This window comes from Euleptes europaea, chromosome 16 (assembly GCF_029931775.1).
Source record: "Euleptes europaea isolate rEulEur1 chromosome 16, rEulEur1.hap1, whole genome shotgun sequence".
Taxonomy (NCBI): domain Eukaryota; kingdom Metazoa; phylum Chordata; class Lepidosauria; order Squamata; family Sphaerodactylidae; genus Euleptes; species Euleptes europaea.
Window position 1 is genome coordinate 31,875,451 of NC_079327.1, and position 6,113 is coordinate 31,881,563.

Genomic DNA, 6,113 nt, shown 5'->3' on the forward strand with positions numbered 1-6,113 from the left:
ATTTCATATTAATTCACTGTTTTTGGAGAATGACCACACCAAATATCAGCACTACTATTATGTTCTGGGCTGAAGACCTTTACATCTTCAAAGAATGTTCCATTAAAACCAATGTGACATCCAAGGAACTATCCTTACAAATGGGGATATCCAGGTTTGCAGAAATACCTGCAATCTAAAATAAATAAATAAATAAATAAAAATGGGAAGGGTAAAAAAAATCCCAAAATAATAGTAGCGCCTGTACGTTTAAGAAACAAATGCCTTTAGAGGCTATTGTAGGGTTGCTAAGCAACCACAGCAATATTGCCAGCCTTCAAACCTGGGTTTCTATCAGTAGGAGACAAGGGAAGCAGACCAGGCCCTTTTCAGGGCTATTTCCGCATCCCAGTCCACACCTGCTTCCCTCTCTCCTACCCTGGAGGGAGGACTCTTTGGGGCAGCAAGGCAGCAACTTCCAGGTGGCTCACTACTATTCAACAGCAGGCACCACAAGAAAGCCAGTGAGGCTTAGTAGTTAGATTCAGGGGGTAGCCATGTTGGTCTGCAGTAGAAGAGCTAGATTCAAGTCCAGTAGCACCTTTGAGACCAACAAGATTTTCAGGGTATGAGCTTCTGAGAGTCAAAGCTCCCTTCATCATACAGTGGTTAGAGTTTCAGACAAAGGAGCTGGGAGACCCAGGTTCAAATCCCCCCCTCTATCATGAATGGAGGACCTTGGGCCATTCAGACTCAGTTTGTTGTGAGTTAGGTTACACTGAAAATGAGTGAGGATAAAATGGAGGAGAGGAGAACAATATAAGTTATTTTTAGTTCCCATTGGGAAGAAAGGCAGGGTATAAATGCATTAAATAAAGTTGACTACTAGGGGGACAAGGAAGGTTGGTGGGTGGGAAGGGGAAGCAGGGAAAGTGGAGGAGATATAGGGGATGCTAGGAGGAGGGTAAGAGGAAATAGCAAGGGGACAAAAATACAAGGGGGAAATGGAGTGTCTCTCACAAGTCCTTACGGATTCCCCATTTGTATTTATCTATCTGCTTACTGCAATATATACAGTCAGATGTGCTCAGAAGCAGTAGGGTAAAGGAAAGCACCATTGAAGGCTGGTCTGCTTGTGGGCTTCCCAAGGGCATTGGGCATTGGGCTGGCCACTGTGGAAACTTCCCACAGGGAAACAGAAAGCTGGATTAGAAAGATCCTTAGACTCATCATGGCTCTTCTTAAATTCTGCTCATCAGATCGCCAGTGCAGAAGAATCCAATGCTTAATTCCAGATTGTAAAAGCCACGCACCAGGCCACCAGTGGCATGGCAGGGAAGCATCTGTCATCTGGAGGAGGTATGGTTCTTCCTTCCCTCCTCCAATTTACGGACCACCAGGATGGCCTATGAAGGAATATGTGAACAGGAGGCTAAACATTTGCAGAGACAGGCTTGCACACATGGCAGGCTGAACACAGCTACCCATATCGTTTCCTTTTGCCACTTCAATGGAGAGTTTCACATGCATAGGGAGCTCCGTGCATGTAGCGTTTTCCCCTCCACCAAAAATGAATAGAAAAGCTATTTACATTGTAGTTCCATGCGCACGTCAGAGCACATACGAAGCCAATATTCTGCACACTCCCTTGCCAGACCACCCCTATCCTTTGCTCAAACAACACCCTTCCAAAAAATTTGAAATGCATTGCATTGGAAAGACAAGAAAGCACCTGTGTTATCAGAGTGGATTACAAAAATGTACGAGTTTGCTACAATGGCCAGACTAACTAATTTACTTCGAAGAAAACTGATGGAAGGCTACCAGAATAAATGGCAACCATTTTTTTTGACAGATATGTCTGATTAGTGATAGATCGGTCTGAAATAAGATTAGAGGACTGTAATAAAATATGAATAAGATTATGATAGGTGTTGTTCAACATTTGACTATTAAGTTCACTGCTAGGTATTACCAAGATTATTATTAGGTAGCTGCATACAGTTGACTATTAAGTGAATTGTTAACATTAAAAATTTTAAGATAGTTGAATCGAGTTATCATTACTAACACTAAATAGAGGTAAATAAGGGTGGAATACTAATTTAGGAGGCTTTGGGCGTGGATGCGAGTGTATGGCCCAGTTGCATTGGGCACAGATGGCTGATGAGATCTTATTTTTCCCCTCCTCTATTTCCCACTTTTCTTTTCTTCTGTAACCTATAAAATAAAAATAATATTTTTTAAAAAATTGCTCCTCCTGTGTGTGCGTGGGTTAAGTGCCGTCAAGTTGCTTCCGACTCATGGCGACCCTATAAATCAATGTCCTCCAAAATGTCCTATCTTTGACAGCCTTGCTCAGGTCTTGCAAACTGAAGGCTGTGGCTTCCTTTATTGAGTCCGTCCATCTCCTGTTGGGTCTTCCTCTTTTTCCTGCTGCCCTCAACTTTTCCTAGTGTGACTATCTTTTCCAGTGACTCTTGTCGTCTCATGGCATGACCAACATACGTCAGCCTGAGTTTAGTCATTTTAGCTTCTAGGGTCAGTTCAGGCTTGAATTGATCGAAAACCCAGTGATTTGTTTTTTGGGCAGTCCACAGTATCCGTAACACTCTCCTCCAACGCCACATTTCAAAGGAATCTACATTAAACGACTGTAAATAAACTTTTTAAAAAAGAACAGAAGCCAAACTGACCATTGCTGTCAAACCAGTACGGCAGAGGGTAGTCGCGTTGGCCTGCAGTAGAACAGCTAGGTTCGAGTCTAGCAACACCTTAGAAACCCGGAACACGTGTCTAACGAGGCGATCTTTGGCTCTCAAGAGCTTATACCCTGAAACTCGTGTTGGTCTCCCAAGACGCTGCTGGACTCGAATCTAACCGGCAGCGCAGGCGAAGCTGTGAGCGCGGAGCTCCCGACAGGTCAGACCGATCCTCACCTTCACCGCGAGTTCTCCCAGTGCACGCATCTAGCAGATTCACACGATGCAAGGACCCGTGGCCGCCAGGCGCGCGCGAGAGCTTCCCTGTCCGCGGGGACCCATCTCTTACCGCGGCGGCATTTTCACGTCCTGGGACCCAGGGGTAGTCGTAAATTCCCCCCCCCCGGGTGCAAATCGCAGCCCCCCACCCACCCACCCAGCGGACCATTTCAGATGCCAGACATGTCCAGGGAAACTCGCAACAAGAGAAAATAAGCCGCATTTTACCTTACACCAACGACAGAGGTGGACGTGTAAAAACGGTGCGCCCCAGGTAAGCAGGAAGGGGGGAGCTTCCTACCCTGTGAGTAGGAAATGTGAGCCTGGCGAGTAGGAGGGAGATCCGGCTCCCAGCTCGAACCCCCGGCCAGAAAAGCCAACCCGGCTCGCTTTCGATTCGTCCCGGTTTCGACCCGGGGCCTGCATTGGCCCACGTGCACCGGCAGGGGGCGCACTCCCCGAGGCGAATGCCGGGCTCGGAGCGCGCGTGTTGGAAAGGGAGGCAGGGCGGCGGCTGTGCCGGGGAAAGCGCGCTGGCTCCCGCCCGGCTGCAGGAGGCGACCAGATTTCCCAGCCTCGCTGTACAAAAGAAACTCTCGGCCCCTTCCGAAATGCACGTTTCGGTTGTGCGAAACCTGCTGGGTGTGCGTGTGTTAAGTGCCCTCGAGTCGCTTCCGACTCATGGCGACCCTATGAATGAAAGTCCTCCAAAACGTCCTATTGTTAACAGCCTTGCTCAGATCTTGCAAACTGAGGGCCGTGGCTTCCTTGATTGAGTCCATCCATCCCTTGTTGCGTCTTCCTCTTTTCCTGCTGCCTTCAACTTTTCCTAGCATGACTGTCTTTCCCAGTGGCCATTTATTCTTGGAAGGTTTTGCATTGGATTTGTCACTCTCTAGATGCACATTTTCCCCATCTGAATTCTCAAAACTCTGCATGGCGGTTTATTGTTGAGTTTTGAGAATATGGATGGGGGGAAAGTGCATCTAAAGAGTGGCAAATCCAGTGCAAAACCTTCCATGAATAAATGGCCAGTGACTCTTGTCGTCTCATGACGTGACCAAACTACAACAGCCTCAGTTTAGTCATTTTAGCTTCTAGGGTCAGTTCAGGCTTGACTTGATCTATAACCCACTGATTTGTTTTTTTGGCAGTCCACATTATCTGTAACGCTCTCCTCCTGCCCTGCCTCAAACCATCTGGGACCACAGAGACATTGTTCTCCTACCAAGACTGGCTCCACACCATTTGAGCTTGCCTGCCCAGGCTGCCCTGTTGCTGAGTAGGGTTACCAGGTCCCTACCTCTGTTAGTCTCTTGCCTTGGAAACCCTGCTGGGTCGCCATGAGCTGGCTGCATCTGGACGGTACTTTACACACATACACACAAACTCTTTCATGCTGCCTCCAAACCCAAAACCAGTATTCTGAATATAAATGCACTGTTATCTTTCCTTCCTGTAATTTTGCATCTTTAAAAAAAAGTGCATTGCATTCAGATGTTGCTGAAGATATGCCGTATTCTTCTTAGAGAGGTTGTCCATAGTTTCCACAGAAAACAGAAAACCAGGAAAAGCAGGGAAGGGGGAATACTGGCTGGTCTCTCTCTGAAAACATAAAATCCAGCGTTTGTTCAGATCTGGCCCTAACGTACATTGAAGAACACAAACCTTCATAAAGTAGAGAGGAGAAGGCAAGAAAATGTGGTGGTTCTTATATCAGCAAAAATGGAGCTTAATTTTGGGAGTTACATAACATATACAAGTTAAATTGGGTAGCATTACCTAGTGGTTGGAAGATATGTTATTTCACCTGCCTGTCTACCAAGAATTTCCATGGAGAACCAAAAAAGAAATTGCCAATATGATAATTATAAATTTTGGAAAAATCCCCTTGATATATTGTATTGAATATGCGGCCAAAATGCGAGGACTTCATTTTTAATGTTTGGGAAGTATTATTAGAAATATAGTATAATAATTAGCACTGAATGCATGTTTATCTATTTTATTTCATAAACCAATTTAAAGCATTGTTTAATATTAATATTGTGATTATGTACCAAAGAAAGTATCTTATGATTTATGCTAAAAATATTAGGATAAGTATTGTTTATCAGTCATTACTGTGTGTGTAAAGTGCCTTCAAGTCGCAGCCAACTTATGGCAACCCCTTTTGGGGTTTTCATGGCAAGAGACTAACAAAGGTGGTTTGCCAGTGCCTTCCTCTGCACAGCAACCCTGGTATTCCTTGGTGGTGTCCCATCCAAATATTAACCAGGGCTGACCCTGCTTAGCTTCTGAGATCTGACGAGATCAGGCTAGCCTGGGCCATCCAGGTCAGGGCACAGTCATTACTACTTTATGATATATTGCCCACAATTGCTATTGTTGTTTCTTAAGTATTGTTCGTTATATCATTGTTGTTATATTGTTTCTTTTTCCTTTGGTGTAATTGACTTAATTGTAACTGTGATCATGACATGGCTTTTTATTTTACGTTTTTTATATTCTTTAAAAAATGAAAAATCTTCATTTTTTTTAGCTTCTTTCACTGTTTAGTTCAAGGTTCTGTGAAACTTAAAAAGTTAGCTCAGTGGACCAGTGTGGTAGAGTGGTTAAGAGTGTCAGACCAAGATCTGAAAGATACGGGTTCAAATCCTCAGTCTGCCACAAAAGCGTGCTAGGTGACCTTGGGCCTGTCACACATTCTCAAACTAACCTAACTCACATGGTTGTTGTGAGGATATAATAGAGGAGAGGAGAGTGATGTTAACTGCTTTGGGTCTCCATTGAGGAAAAGGTAGGGTATAAATGAAGTAAACAAATAAACAGAAATAAAAGAGCTGCAAGTCACTTTGATTATTTTGAGCCAGTTTTTTACTGAAGGTTATCCAGAAAATACACAATCTAGTATAAAATGGTATGTTTGAATGCTCATGAATTTATCATCCAATTGTATATTAAGTATAAAATGTATCCAATATATTTGGGAACACTTCTTCAGACATCTCTTGGATTCTTAACAAGCTTTTCAGATCAGCCCATCTCATGTACACGGTTCTTTGATCTCAGAAATAAGACTGCTTTGCAGATAATTCAGCTTTGTACCACTGCTCTTCCATTCAGCAAAAACAACCGCAAGCTAGCTGCAGG